The 15,724-nt window shown below is 36.3% G+C and overlaps 1 pseudogene; it reads right to left on the bottom strand.

The window, feature by feature from the left end:
- LOC132513072 (SH3 domain-binding protein 5-like) overlaps positions 1 to 10,498 on the bottom strand; it is a 113,412-nt pseudogene extending 102,914 nt beyond the window's left edge.
- Positions 10,499 to 15,724: the final 5,226 nt, after the last annotated feature.

Raw genomic sequence — 15,724 nt, 5'->3', positions numbered from 1 at the left:
CAACATGAAAAAGGGTTCAAATCATTGATTTAGATTATTGAAATAATAATAATAAAACACATTAGCTTTCAGGCAAATATCTAATCATTTTATACTTGTTAATTCATTTATTGCTCACAAAACTCTAAGAGATAGGATATGCTATCATATTCATTTTACAGATGAGGAAACAAGGCACAGGGCAATTTGGTACTTGACTAAACACACAGCTAATGAGTGGAGATGCCAGGATTTATACCTAAGCACTCTGGTCCCAGAATCCATGTATTTAAACTTGGGATAAGTGTCAGCCTTCTTTTTAGACCCCAAACATGAATTAACATCTTTAATTCTGTATTCTTGAGGGAAAAATAATTCATGTTATTGGAAAGATAAACAGACTGGGAAGCAGGAGAGCTGGGTTCTAGTGTGAGTTCTATTAGCTGTAGGAAACTTGGATAATTTTCTGCTCTCCGGGTCTTATTTTCCCAATCTGTCAACAGGTGGGTTTGAGCTAAATAATTTTGAGATCCTTTTCAATTCTGGTTCAATGAAACATCATGGGAATTAATTATTTTGAAGGTTATTCAGAATTTATTATGTATTTACACAGAAAATGCTTCACATGATTTGGATAAAAATTACTGTAATCCTCTTTAGCAGCTATAGAATTTCAGTGGGAGATATAAGTTTATTTGAGCTTTGGAATATATATTATAAGAGGTACTTGCTGCTGATCTTGATTACCATAAAAACACATTGAAGTTTCTTTCAGAGTCCTCTTAACTTTTGAATCATTTCCTCTCTTTTTCAGTGAGGAAAAGCATCGTGGTCTTATTTATATATTTATTTTTAAATGGTTCATTCACTAAGAGGAAATGTTGCCAACCATAATGGGTAGTGTAGAGCAAACCCCTCTCCATCTTACAAAGGAAACTAGGAATAGTCTGCCAAGCATTTAATTAAGTATGTTTTGTTTTGTTTTTTTCCTAGCAGAAGCTTAAGTTAAATGGCATTTTTGGCATCATAAATTTCATGAAACAGCAGTAATTTCAGCTTCATTTCTCTTGGAATTTTTTTTGTATGGTTGGACTGGAGAAAGCATGGCTATATTCTATTTAGATTGATGTAGGATTAGGTACATTTGATTGAACTGCTGAACTAATGCAGCAGCATTTTCATTTGACGCAGACATATAGCTCTCTCTGTTTATCAGCTGCTGTACCCAGCTTTAACCTTCTGGTTTCAATATCAGTTTTCAAAATATGGCTGCAAAGTTTTCCCAAGTTCACCTTGTAGATTTTTAAGTAAAAGTAAAAGCACAAAAACTGGTGTCAATGTACATTGCTGAGAAGAAAACCAGATACGTTTAATCTCTCTCAATTGGGCCCCACAGCACTTTGTTTCTGTCTCTATTAAAGCATTCATTCATGTTGCTTTGCATGCAGGTCAGCTGGATACATGTTTATCTTCTCTGTTAATGTAAGTTCCTTAAAAATAGAAACTACATTCCTTAGTGAATATCGTCATAATACCTAGAGTAGCATGGAACATAAAATAGGTGCCCGATACATGATTGCTGAATGAATTAACCTTGTCAAATTCAAGAAGCTGTTAGGGAAAGTCCTTCTTTTAACTTCATGTAATCCTGAACCAAAAACTTAGTTTCACAAGACATTAATATTCTGTCAAATTAAAGAGAGCTATACATTCTGGGAGACTAACTTAACACCAAGCCCCACTGTATTTTTGGCAGAGTTTACCCTCTTGCTGTCATATAGGTGATCTTTGCTTTATGAAAATGTATGGCATGTAGGAAAAGTGCCGACCTGATTGTCTAGAGCATATTGGCAACTGCTTAAGGTATATTCTCCCTGTCCCCAATTATTCACATTATGAATGAGGAGAGCAATGGAAGCTTCTAATTTTAAGACTGCTAAACAAATCTGAGACTTCAGCAAATACCAAAATTGAGAGAAAAGGAAACTTTCCTCCCACTTTTATATAAAGGTGCAGCATTTATAATTGCTAAAGAATCCATCATTCTATCTTGGAAACCTAGGTGACAGGTGAAATAAGACTAAAGATGAGTCTGACTTACCTCAGAGCAATAAGAAAATCTGCTATAATTCTGTGCGTAACAATCTATTTCATTACATGATACTATTTAGTGGCAGCATGATTGTGTATATGTGAGACTGTTTGTTATGGGTTGAATTATGCCCCTCCAAAAAAGATATGTTATAGTCCTCACCCACAATACCTCAGAATTTGACCTTACTTGGAGATAGGATTTTACAGAGGTAAAATCGATTTAAAATGAAGTCACTAGGGTGGGCCCTAATCCAATTTGACTGGTATCCTTATAAAAATGGAAACTCTGACACAGAAGCAAACGTGTGTAGAGGGACAACAATGTAAAGAAATAAGGGAGAAGATGGATACATACAAGCCAAGAAGGGAAGACTGAAACAGATCTTTCCTCACAGCTCTCCAAAGGAAGCAACCCTGGGGATGATACCTGGATTTCAAACTTCTAAACTTCAGAACTGTGAGACAATACATTTCTGTTGTTTAAGTGACTCAGTAAGTGGTACTCTATTATGGCAGTCCTAACAAACTTGTACATGGTTATATAACAGAAATTTAGAATGCTGGAATTCGAAGAGACCTTAAGAAATCATTGATTCTGTCTCCTTCTTTGCACCCTGCTTAATATCTAAGACATTCACATCAAAATGTTCTCCTTTGCTTAGGAATGTGAGTGATGTGTACAGTCTCGAGTGAATTGTACAGTGCTCTTTCCCCATGTCAAGAAGTTTTTTTGTTCTTTTTTTAAGATTTAACATAAATAATTGGGTTTTTCTAGCTTTGTTGAGGTATAATCTACAAAGAAAAATTTAAAGTGTACCGTGTGATGATTTGATATTCATTGTGAAATGATTACCTCAGTTAAGCTAACACATCCGTCACTTCACATAGTTTCCTTTTTGTGTGTGTGTGTGTGGTAAGAACACTTAAGATCTACTCTCTTAGCAAATTTCAGCTATGTGATATAGTATTATTAACTATAGTCACCATGCTGTACGTTAGAACTCTAGAAGGTATTTATCTTATAATTGAAAATTTGTACTGTTTGACAAATATCTTAGTTCACCCACCTCCAGCCTCTGGCAACCACCATTCTACTCTCTGCTTCTATGAGTTCAACATCTTTAGATTTAACGTGAGTGAGATCATACAATATTTGTCTTTCTCTGCCTGACTTTTTTCACTTAGCATATCCTTCAGGTCCATCCATGTTGTCAGAATGTCAGGATTTCCTTCTTTTTCATGGCTGAATAATATTCTTGTGTGTGTGTGTGTGTGTGTGTGTGTGTGTACGTATGTGTGCATGTGTATCATCCACTTTCTTCATCCATTCTTCTGTTGATGGACACTTAGTTTGTTTCCATGTCTTGGCTATTGTGAATAATGCTGCAATGAACATGGGGTGCATATATCCCTTTTAAATAACGATTTCATTTCCTTAAGATATATACCCAGTAGTGGAATTGCTGGATCATATGGTAGTTCTATTTTTAATTTGTTGAAGAACCTCTATTCTGCTTTCCAAAGTGGCTGAACCAATTTACATTCCCACCAACAGTGTACAAAAGTTCTCTTTTCTCCACATCCTTGCCAACACTTTTTATCTCTTATCTTCTGATGATAGTCATTCTAACAAGTATGAAGTGATAGCTCCTTGTGGTTTCGATTTGAATTTCCCTGATGATTCATGATGTTGAGTCCCTTTTCATGTATCTGTATGCCATTTGTTTGTATTCTTTTGAGAAATGTCTATCCATGCCCTTTGCCCATTTTTAACCAGGTCATTTGTTTTATTGCTATTAAGTTGTAAGAGATCCTTAAATAATTTGGATTTTGATTCCTTATCAGATAGATGGTTTGCAAATATTTTCTCCCATTCTGTATGTCGTATGTTCACTCTGTTGATTGTTTCCTTCACTGTGCAGAAGAATTTTAGTTTCATATAATCTCACTTATCTATTTTTTGCTATTGTTACCTGTGCTTTTGGTATCATACCCAAAAAAACCATTGCTGAGAGCAGTGTCAAAAAGTATTTCCCTATGTTTTTTTCCAGGGTTATACAGTTTCAGGTTTTACATTTATTTGAGTCTTCCATCAGCTTTAAGTTAATTTTTGTGTATGCTGTGAGGTAAGGGTCCAATTTCATTCTTTTATATGTCTATATCCAGTTTTCCCAGCATCATTTATTGAAGATCCTATCCTTTTCCCATTGTGTGTTCTCAGCACACTTGTCAAATATTGGTTTGTATGTGTGTGGGTTTATTTCTGGGCTCTCTATTCTTTTCCATTGGTCTGTGTGTGTCTCTGGTTTTGTTATGCTTTGTTTTCATTTTGCAGAAACTCACTGTCAAAAGTTTTCCAAAGAGCAGTGTCTTGTTGTTATTGTTGTCTTAGTTTGTTGTTGTTGTTTTAAATTGCCAAGGTACCTTATTGCTAAGATGCTGGAGCTGAGAATGTTTGGCAGTAAACTTGGTATAATCACATTATTCCTCCTGAAAATTTTTGTCCGGAGGAATAAAAACAGAGTAAACAAACCTTAATATATTAATATCTCAGTTTATTTTCATATAAAACATGTCTATCAGCCAGCTGTTTTCAGCATAAGCTATCTCACCTCTGTATTTTAAGTCAAATAAATACTGCAGTTAAATTTGGGAAGGTTCCAAATGAAGATTTTTGTTTTGTCTTCAATTCTTGTTATAAATAGGTTGGGGAACTATATTTGATAAATATTCCAGTTATAGACATTTCTTTGGCAACATATTTTACCATGGCCCTTTTTCTCTTTCCAAACTGTACCTTCCATAGCTATACATTATGCTCTCACCATTAATCCAGTTTATTCTTGGCTTAATTTTCTGTTTATAACTTATTTTTAAGCTATGTGGTAAAAAAGAAAACAACATCCATTTGAAATAATTTGAGAAAATAAGCAAGCTTGTTATTAAAGGGAAACAATAAAAATATTTAATTAGTAAAACAGTGTATTTTGGCATAAATTATGTGGCCTTGAGGAAGCTACGGGCAGGCAGTGATGGAGCTAGGGACACTGATGTGGCTGAAGGGGTGAGTCATTCCAAAATACAGTGCCAGAGGAAGGTGGTGAGCTCTAGTACCATCCTGGCTGGCCTCACCATGCAAGTGTTCCGATATGGTTAAGAATGAAGCAGCACGAGTATTCAGCCCAGTGTTCCTCAACCGTTGGCTGCACATGAATATCATCTGCGGAGTTTTGAAAGATGATGCTAAACCCCATATCCAGAGATTTTCATTCAGTTGGTCTGGGGTGGAGTTAGGGTATCCAAAGCACCCCCACCTCACCATGGAGATTCTTATGTACAGCCAGGATTGAAAGCCACTGGTTTTACTAGATGTTGTGATAAAGCAAGAATATTAAACATGCTAAGTGGTGCGCATGAAGGAGGACTTGAGCTCGCTGCTTGGATTAGAGTTAAGGATGCTAGGGTGAACAGTAAAGCTTTGGTTTTAGTGAAACAGTCAAGAAACCAAGTCATCAACTGGTTAAACCACTGGGTAAATAAAATAGGAGGTGAGATAAATGATCCAACTGATGATAAGCAACTGGTTATGCACTAGGCAGCTATCAAGCTCAGGGAAGCAAAAGTCACTGAGCAAGTGAGGAGACTTCTGGTCATATTAAGCTACCATCAGAGTGCTTATTAAACTTCGACAGAGAGTGAAAACTGTAATCCCCTGAAAGAGATTTTGAACTTCTTCGATTGTTATTATCCTATCAAGATAAAATAGTGATTATATGATTAATTAGTAAAGACAAAAGCTGGACTCTGTGTGTGTGTGTGTGTGTGTGTGTGTGTGTGTGTGTGTGTGGAGGGGAGGGGGGAGAGAGAGAAGAAGGAACGGAAGGGGATTGGAGAATGTGTGAAAACATCATGATGTTGAGTTCCTCGGAATGGAACTTAGTTTTTATTTCATAATACAAACTCTTGGAAAGAAGAGAACAGAGACAAAGATAATCTGTCTTCAGTACTTAATTATTTGGAAAAATCTCTTTCACTGGGTCAATACATATGACTACTATGTTCCAGGTATTGTGCTAGCCACTGGAGAAAAAGCAAAATATAAACAGACCCTACCCTCATAAAACTTATATTCTATTAACATACATTACTAAAAATTTTCAAAATAATTACATTTAAGCACATAGAGAATCAGCTGCTGAGCATATGGGATAGGTAGGCAGGAACTGATATATAACTGCTGATCAAGTTACATCCTTCTCTTAGTTGAATCCTTTAGCTAGAGTTGGGACTGTTTCACACTTCATGATTTGGTAAATTGCAGCCATACTCATTTGCCCAATCATACTCATTCACTCCAACCTTCTTAGCACACACACCTTTATTTTCTAGAATGAATAATGTTAATCTTAATATGGTTTTGTGTAGGCATTTTCCCACTTTGATTATTTTAGGGTTTTTACTGAATTTAGTTATTAATTTACAGTAATAAATGAATTTTAATCACGGTATTTCTTTCTTTCCACACTGCTTCATATCAGAACATTGGCCTCAACATCAGACCAACATAGCTGATAGCAAAAATAATGTTACATGGACAAAGTCATGTCTCTCTCTGCTTTAAACTAGAGTCTTGGCAGCCAAATTGGAAATACTTGAGTAGTTTCAGGGTATAAGATTGGAAAATGATTCATTCAAAATTGACTTTATTGAAGTAATGCAAGCCTACCCTTAGAAATATTTGTAAATATACTTGGTATATCAAAATAAAAGCTGCTGCCATTTCCATCAGGATAAATTTGTTACCCAAAAGAAAAGGATTTCTTTCAGAGTATTAGAAAATGGCACCACTAATTATTACCAAGTTTATTCTAGAAAGTTCATATTTGCTACCATATAGTATCAAATTTATGTTGCTGATTAAGTACAAAACTGCTAAATATTGTTTATTGGTTAATGGTGGTTTCCCAAAAGGACCTCTAAGTCAAATTACTAATAGCTGTAATCTAGATTTCTGGAAAACCTGACTATTACAGGTAATTATCTTTAGGAATAACTAAATAACTATCTTTTTAGATGTTCATATTATCATATAAATTTTCTCTTTAAATCAAACCTCTAAAATCCATAATCATCAACAAATCTCAAAATAACTCAATTAATGTTTGGAAAATTATGGTAGCTAAATGTGTATTTGATGTTACTTATAAATATATATATATAATATAAATATATATAATATATATAAATAAATATATATATATAATATTTTAAAACATTCCACAAATAATTTTTAAGTATTTCCAATGGAAATATTTCTTTATAAGGCAACATCTGTGAGTCATATATCCAGTTAGTTTCCAGATTGCTAATAGTAATATTTTCACTTCTAAACCAATCTCAATCAATTTATTTTACATCTGTGTCTCCAAAGTACCACAGAGTCAACAGTTGCCAAGATCTTCACTGTAGTAAATAATCATTCTAACAGTATTAGATAAAACTCTACAAATCATGAATTAGATTAGTTTCTTGGAGCTATAGAAATTATAAATAATACTGGCTTTGTATACCAGACAATAAATTATTATACTATACCTTGTTATACTGTATTAAGTGTTAGTAATAGAGAAACATGTTTTGTAAGTAATCAATTAATAATTGATCAATTAAATATTTTAACTGAGAACAGCCTTGTCTCTTCTGACACTGAAAACTATCAGAAAACACATTCAAATAAGTGAGCATAATAGTTTGACAAAAGATACAGAAGCCATGCCATTTGCAAAACTAACTGCAAAACCTCAGACAAATCACTTCATTCTTCCTACATTAATCTCTTCATCATGCATTGATTACAAATTAACTGTGCCAAGAACTATGCTAGTTTCTGGGAACATAAAGATGAGTAAGACTGATGCCCTTACCTTGAGGGGTTCACTGTCACGTGGGGAAAGCAGATCAGTTTAATAATATTTACAATATAGGTAACACTCAGTATTTGAAAACCCACCATCTAAGTATTTGCTATAGCCATTTACCAAAAACTGTTTACTCAAAATTTACTATCTAAATTGTAAACTTACTATAAGGACCTCAAGGTACTCCAACAAAAATGATTACCTTGCCCAGGAGTCCTGTCCAGAAGATATAGAATATACCACAACATTATTTAACCATTCTGATATTATTGTATCCTGTGTTTTACATGTTTGAATCTGCTGTGCATTACCATTGTCATTTTCCCCACTTGTTCTTAGAGGGTTTAACCCTTTGTCAGTTCAGGTGTTTCCCTGTCCATTTTTCCTAGTACCTGTTGTTTTCAGTATAGAAGGAAATGTGATTAGTGTTGAATACTGCTCAGTATCATGGGATATTGCCTAAAACAGGTCCACTAATGAGCTCATCCAGTATTAACTAATTATGTATTTGGTACTTTAACTGTTATGTGTTATGTAGGAATCCTCGGAGGATGGTAATTTAGGCATTTAAAAATGTTTTGGTGATACTTGGCAAAACTAGAATTTTGGAGAAGAGCTGAGAATGCATTACTAGCTTTCCTATCTACAGTAATGAAATATAGAATATTTCTGACACCACCTCCTCCCACAACAATAATGGTCACAAACCATTTTGGAGGTGATGGATATGTTTATGGCATTATTGTGGTGATGATTTCAAGGGTGTGAACTTATCTCCAAACTCATTACGTTATATATGTTAAATACATAAACTTTGTACATGTCAATCATATCTCAATAAAGTGTTTTCTTTTTAAATAATGGCCTCCTGGACTTGGGTGGCTATTTCCTTTCCCATGTTAGGGAAGTTTTCTTATGTTAGGGAAATAATCTCTTCCAATATTTTCTCAGACCCTTTCTCTTTCTCTGCTTCTTCTGGGACCCCTATAATTCAAATGTTGGTGCATTTTATGTTGTCCCAGAGGTCTCTGAGACTGGCCTCATTTCTTTTCATTCTTTTTTCTTTATTCTGCTCCTCGGCAGTTATTTCCACCATTATATCTTCCAGCTCACTTATTCGTTCTTCTCAGTTATTCTGCTATTGATTCCTTCTAGTGTATTTTTCATTTCAGTTATTGTGTTGTTCATTACTGTTTGTTTGTTATTTAGTTCTTCTAGGTCCTTGTTAAACATTTCTTGTATTTTCTCGATCCATGCTTCCATTCTATTTCTGAGATTTGGGATCATCTTTACTATCATTACTCTGAATTATTTTTCAGGTAAGTTGCCTATTTCCTCTTCATTTATTTGATCTTATAGATTTTTACCTTGCTCATTTGTAACATATTTTTTTGTCATCTCATATTTTTTTTTTTGATGGGTAGGGCTGTGTTCCTGTTTTTCTGGTTGTTTGGCCTAAGGCGTCCAGCACTGGAGTTTGCTGGCAGTTGGGTGGAGCCAGGTCTTGGTGCCAAGATGAGGACCTCTGGGAGACCTCACACTGATTAATATTCCCTATGACCTGAAGTTTTCTGTTAGTCCAGTGGCTTGGCCTTGGTGATCCAACCACAGGAGCTCACTCCCGACCCCTGGCCTGGAAACTAAGACCCTGAAAGCTGTACAGCACGGCAAAAAAAAAAAAAAAGCAACAAACAGAAAAGAACAGAACAATAAGAAAGAATAAAAAAATAAAATAAAATTAGAAAAATAAAAAATATATTAGAAAAAATAATAAAAATGAAGCAACAAAACAAAACAGAACCACAAGAGCAAAAAGATAAAATAAAAAATAAAATAAAGAAGAATAATAAAAAGGAATAAAAATAAAAGATAAAAAAATTTTAAAAAGATTTTAAATAAATTAAAATAAATAATTTTTTTTTAATTCCCTGGTACCTCCTCTATCAGTGTCCTTGCCCTCACAGTGAGCCACAGCCTACCCCTGACTCCCTGGTAGGCCTCCAAGACCTCTAGGTAGGTCTCTGGACCTGCTGCATCGGCCCCACCTTTGCATGTTTTCCTCTCACCAGCATCTGTTCCTGAAGCTGGCCCAGAGCACACATGCCCACACAGGCCAGCTGGGGCACAGGCCTCCACAGGGATGCTCTCAGGGGCCGATACAGCCAGAGGAGGCCTTGGATGGGTATGGTGCTCGTCCTGCCTGGACCTGCGCAGCCAGAGGAGGCCCTGTCAGGGGCAGCACTTGGGCTGCCACGACCCTCGTGGTCAGAGGAGGCTTTGGTGGAGGCAGGGCTCGAAGCCAAGACCTGTGCAGCCGGAGGGGGCTCTGGAGGTTGGGAATTCAGGCCCAGGACCCCAGCAGGCTTTCTGGGACCCAAGCAGCCAGGGAAGACGTTGGCCACCTTCCCCTCTGATCCCCTGATCCCCTGAAGGTCCCTCTCTGTTCCCACTGATCCCCTCGCTGTGAGTGGGTCCCTCTGAGCATGGGAACCTCTCCTCTCCCCCATCCCCACCTCAGGGGTGCCAGTCCTATCCCACCTCCACTTTTCTCCCCCCCGTTTCCCTCCCACATCCTACCTGGTCATGCAGGGATTCCTCCCATCCCCTTGAAAATGGGTGGAAGACCTAAATAGACATTTCTCCAAAGAAGACATACAGCTGGCCAAGAGACGCAGGAAAAGATGCTCAACATCACTAATTATTAGAGAAATGCAGATCAAAACTACAACGAGGTATCACCTCGTGCTGGTCAGAATGGCCTTCATCAAAAAATCTATAAACAATAAATGCTGGAGAGGGTGTGGAGAAAAGGGAACCCTCTTGCACTGTTGGTAGGAATGTAAATTGATACAGCCACTATGGAGAACAGTATGGAGGTTCCTTACGAAACTAAAAATAGAATTACCATATGATCCAGCAATCCTACTACTGAGCATATACCCAGAGAAAAGAATAATTCAAAAAGACACATGCACCCCAATGTTCATTGCAGCACTATTTACAATAGCCAGGACATGGAAGCAACCTAAATGTCTGTCGACAGATGAATGGATCAAGATGTGGTACATATATACAATGGAATATTACTCAGTCATAAAAAGGAACGAAATTGGGTCACTTGTAGAGATGTGGATGGACCTAGAGTCTGTCATACAGAGTGAAGTAAGTCAGAAAGAGAAAAACAAATACCATATATTAATGCATGTATGTGGAATCTAGAAAAATGGTACAAATGAATATATTTGCAGGGCAGGAATAGAGACACAGATGTAGAAAATGGACATGTGGACACAATGGGAGAGGGGGAGTGGGATGAATTGGGAGACTGGGGTTGACATATATACACTCCCACGTGTAAAATAGGTAGCTAGTGGGAACTTGCTATATACCACAGGGAGCTCAGCTCGGTGTTCTGTGGTGACCTAGATGGGTGGGATGGCAGGGAGGAGGAGGGAGGTCCAAGAGGGAGGGGATATATGTATACATATAGATGATTCACTTCTTTGTACAGCAGAAACTATCAAAACACTGTAAAGCAACTATACCCCAATTAAAAAAATAAACAATTAAAAAAACAAAGCCACTTTGTTAAATAAGCCCCAAATCAAGGTAAAAAAGAAAATGTAAATGATAAATTATTTACAAAATGATAAAAATAGGGATACTTTATATCAATCTGTGGCATACATAGTCCGTTGAAATCAGAGAAAAGTATTTTCTTACCCCTTTAATTATTTAAAACAAAGATTGAGCACTATGAAGTAAGTATTGAACTTCAGACACAGGGAGGGGGAAGGGTAAGCTGGGACGAAGTGAGAGAGTGGCATGGACTTATATATACTACCAAATGTAAAATAGATGGCTAGTGGGAAGCAGCCTCATAGCACAGGGAGATCAGCTCATTGCTTTGTGACCACCTAGAGGGGTGGGATAGGGAGGGTGGGAGGGAGAGAGATGCAAGAGGGAGGAGATATGGGGTACATGTATATGTATAGCTGATTCATTTTGTTATAAAGCAGAAACTAACACACCATTGTAAAGCAATTATAATCCAATAAAGATGTTAAAAAAAACTAGTTAAAGAATAATAAAATGAACTAAAAGAAATTAAGAGGAATATAAAATCTGAAGTCAAGTATACAATAATATTAAATAGTGAAAAACAGCCATATAAGTAAATAATGCCAAAGTTATGCTTATATGAAGAGTGAATATGATGGCATAAGGAAATATTCACTTAGTAAAACTATGTTTCCCAGTTCAGTGTAACCAAAATTTATAATGGATATAATGGTTTCAAGCCATGACATTTATAAATTCTTTATTTCAGAGTACATGTACTGTTTCACTTAGAACATACTTTTTTTTTTCATTCCTATCATCAGTCAATCTGATATCCCAACCCCAAGTGGCCATGTTCCTCTTTAGATAGTGTGAAAGCAGAACACAATTTTCATTTCAGAAACAAAACTCCAATTTCCAACACAGAGGCACACCATTGCAAATAGACAGCAGCCCTCATATCACCTCAACAGCTTAAGTTTCATGGAATAAGTTTGTTTTAGCTGCTTTTAAACTTAGACATACTGTATCCTTTCTTCTCACCTCTACTAAGAAAAAGAATAGATGAAATGAATAAGGTGAAACCTCCAACATCTTTTCAAAAGCCATGTCACTGAGAAAATATTAGAAAAAAATACTTTATATAAAATTAGTAGTTTTAAAAATGTCTCATTTTGGCCTTATGTTTTCTCACTTTAATGAGGAACATGAGATAGGATTCTCACTCAGTATACAATTGGGTACAATACACAGACGATTTATTTGGTTCTCAATGAATATTCATTCTTTAGTTCTAACTGAACGGTCAACAAATGAGGTATGCCTCTTTGTAATCTTAAAACAGGATTTTCCCAGAACTTAATATTCAGTACTAGTTGTTGATTCAGTCCTAACTGGTGATTATTTCACATGTTGATCTCTCTATTTGAATCTCTAACACCTCCTCCATCATCTTCAGATCTTCCTATGAAGCCACCAGAAGAGAACCTTTATATGCTCCTTCTTTCACATCGACATATCTGCTTGCATTTGTGCTTATATACAATACTCCATTTTCTCTTATTTTAGTATAGATAAATTGTAAGTGCTTCTAGATAAGCTCAGCTCCTCCATTTGCACACTAAATCTCATTCCCTCTTCCCTGTTTAGAGACATGATTTCAACACTTCTCACCTTCACCATCAATGTTTCCTTCTCTAATGGGTTACCCTCATCAGCATACAAGCATTCTATATAATCATTATATAGTTGGCTACACATTGAGCATATAACTTGTGTCTAGTCCAGTGATAGAAGCTGTGAGAATATCTTTACCCAAGTAAAGGATGTACCTCTTCCCTTGGAAGATCTTATATACTGCTTGACAAATTATTACTGACCCTCCTTTATTTTTTGTAGAGTGCTCTCCACTTTCTAGTGGAGAAAGCAGGACAGGTAGTATCACCATCCTCATAATCATCTTTTCATCCTCTTTTATCATCATCATAGAAGCAGCTAACATTAAGTGGACATCTATTATATGCTAAGTGCTACATGTATCACATACATTATCTCATTTAATCTCAAAAAACCTCCACATGTAGTAGATATTGTTAGGAACTGATGTTCATAAAAGTTATGTGAATCACCTAAAAAGGCAGAGTCAAAATTTGAATTCAGGTCGATCTGACTCCAAAACCTTCTTTATTATTCATTTTTTCAAAGGAAAAGACTGAGGCTCAAGCATTTAAGTAACTTGATCATGACTAATAAGCTTTCAACTCTTTTCACAACTAGTATAAAATGATGATTAGAGTGTCACAGAGAGACTAGTGTGGATAAAGAATCTGTGAAGGAATCAAATGGTAATGGTAAAGCCAGGTTCTCATCCTTGTAAGAATTGTGCTTCATTCTTTCTTTTTTTTTTTTTTTGAAGGTTGAAAAAGTGCCTTTTTTTTAGCATCTTTATTGGAGTATAATTGCTTTACAATGGTGTGTTAGTTTCTGCTGTATAACAAAGTGAATCAGTTATACATATACATATGTTCCCATATCTCATCCCTCTTGCATCTCCCTCCCTCCCACCCTCCCTATCCCACCCCTCTAGGCAGTCACAAACCACCGAGTTGATCTCCCTGTGCTATGAGGCTGCTTCCCACTAGCTATCTATTTTACGTTTGGTAGTGTATATATGTCCATGCCACTCCCTCACTTTGTCACAGCTTACTCTTCCCCCTCCCCATATCCTCAAAAGTAATAGGTCAGAATAAGGTAAAACTTACTAGATGAAGTTTTGTCTTTATGTACACATTATTCATTGCTAAATGCTTGCTACCACTTTGAGAAATTGGCATCGAACTTCAGTCATTTTAATACAATTAATGCTTTTTCTTTTTAAGTGACAGTTTGACCTTTGGAAATGTCAGGCACTATTGTAGGTTGAAAAGAAAATCCCAGTTGCTACCTAGAGAAAGGCAGGTAGATTGTTGGTTGTTTCACACTTGCTCAAATATCATGGGTCTCCTAAGGCATGTCCAATGAATTTGTCCAGGCAATTGAGCTATGAAGTCCATATCTTAATGGAATCCATTATTGGAATGTTTAAATTCTTTAGAGAAGTATGCTGCCTTTTAACAATAGGCTCTACCTTCCTGTTGAAATTGCTAATAAATCTGAGATAAGTAATGTAATAGATCTTTTCTATATCTTTAAGTTCCTTCCAACCCTTACTCCATTTTGCCAGCTTCCAAAAGGAACATGTCAGCCACAGCATCCACATCCCATGTCAGTGATTTTATTTTTAGCCCTAGGTGTTGGTGTTGTGTGTCCCCTCCTCCCCCTCTACCCTGTCCTGACCATACATGCACAACAAATCTCTTGCTGATCTTAAAGCTTTCAGGTAAAGCAACTCCTACCACAGCCCCCCAAAAAGTAGGGGAACACTACCCTTTAATGTTAGGCATGACTTCCAGAAAGTAAAAGGGTTTTATGCTTCAAAACTGAGAAATCTTAGCACATAGAAAACATAAAACGGGCCAGGAGCCTTGAGCTCTTTTCTTTCCTTTCAGTATTTTGACTTGTGTATTTTTATCCCCTAGGTACCCCCATTCACTCCAATATGTGAGCATTTCCTCCACATTCTTTCTCATTTTAACCTATGCCAGGCTACTTTTGGTTGTTGATAGGAGTGGGTGTCTAGCCATCCCATACACTTGGAGCAGCTGAAGAGGAGTGAAAAATATCATTTGCTAAAAATGAAAGAATGCTTAGAGATGTGTTAGAAGGAGTTAAATGTACGAAGGAACCTTTTTTCTCTGTGAGAATTTGTTCCCCATTATCAGTTACATAAGTCTTTCCACTGCCTCCACTTTAGGAAGAAAATATTGAGTCAAAAGAAAGGGATATTATTTGCCCAAACTCTGGGTCACCAGTCTTAACCTAACCTAAGAGATTTTGTGAACATAAATGTGGAAAAGATAGTTATTGAATGTGTTTTCAACAGTGCCACCCAAATGTTAGGTATTCATATAATTCTGACATTGTGCCTGTTGGCCCATCTGTTCAGTGGACACTTGCCCACTGCAAAAAGATGTTTTAAGAATAAATGTGCTCTTCTGATGAATCTAACCAATTACTACTACTCTCCTCTCTTGCTTGATAGTATAAGAGCTGTGGAGAGAGATATAATTATT

The sequence above is a fragment of the Lagenorhynchus albirostris genome, chromosome X (genome assembly GCF_949774975.1).
Source record: "Lagenorhynchus albirostris chromosome X, mLagAlb1.1, whole genome shotgun sequence".
NCBI classification, from domain to species: domain Eukaryota; kingdom Metazoa; phylum Chordata; class Mammalia; order Artiodactyla; family Delphinidae; genus Lagenorhynchus; species Lagenorhynchus albirostris.
The sequence above is the reverse complement of the archived record's forward strand: the minus strand, read 5'-3'. Positions and strand labels throughout refer to the sequence as shown.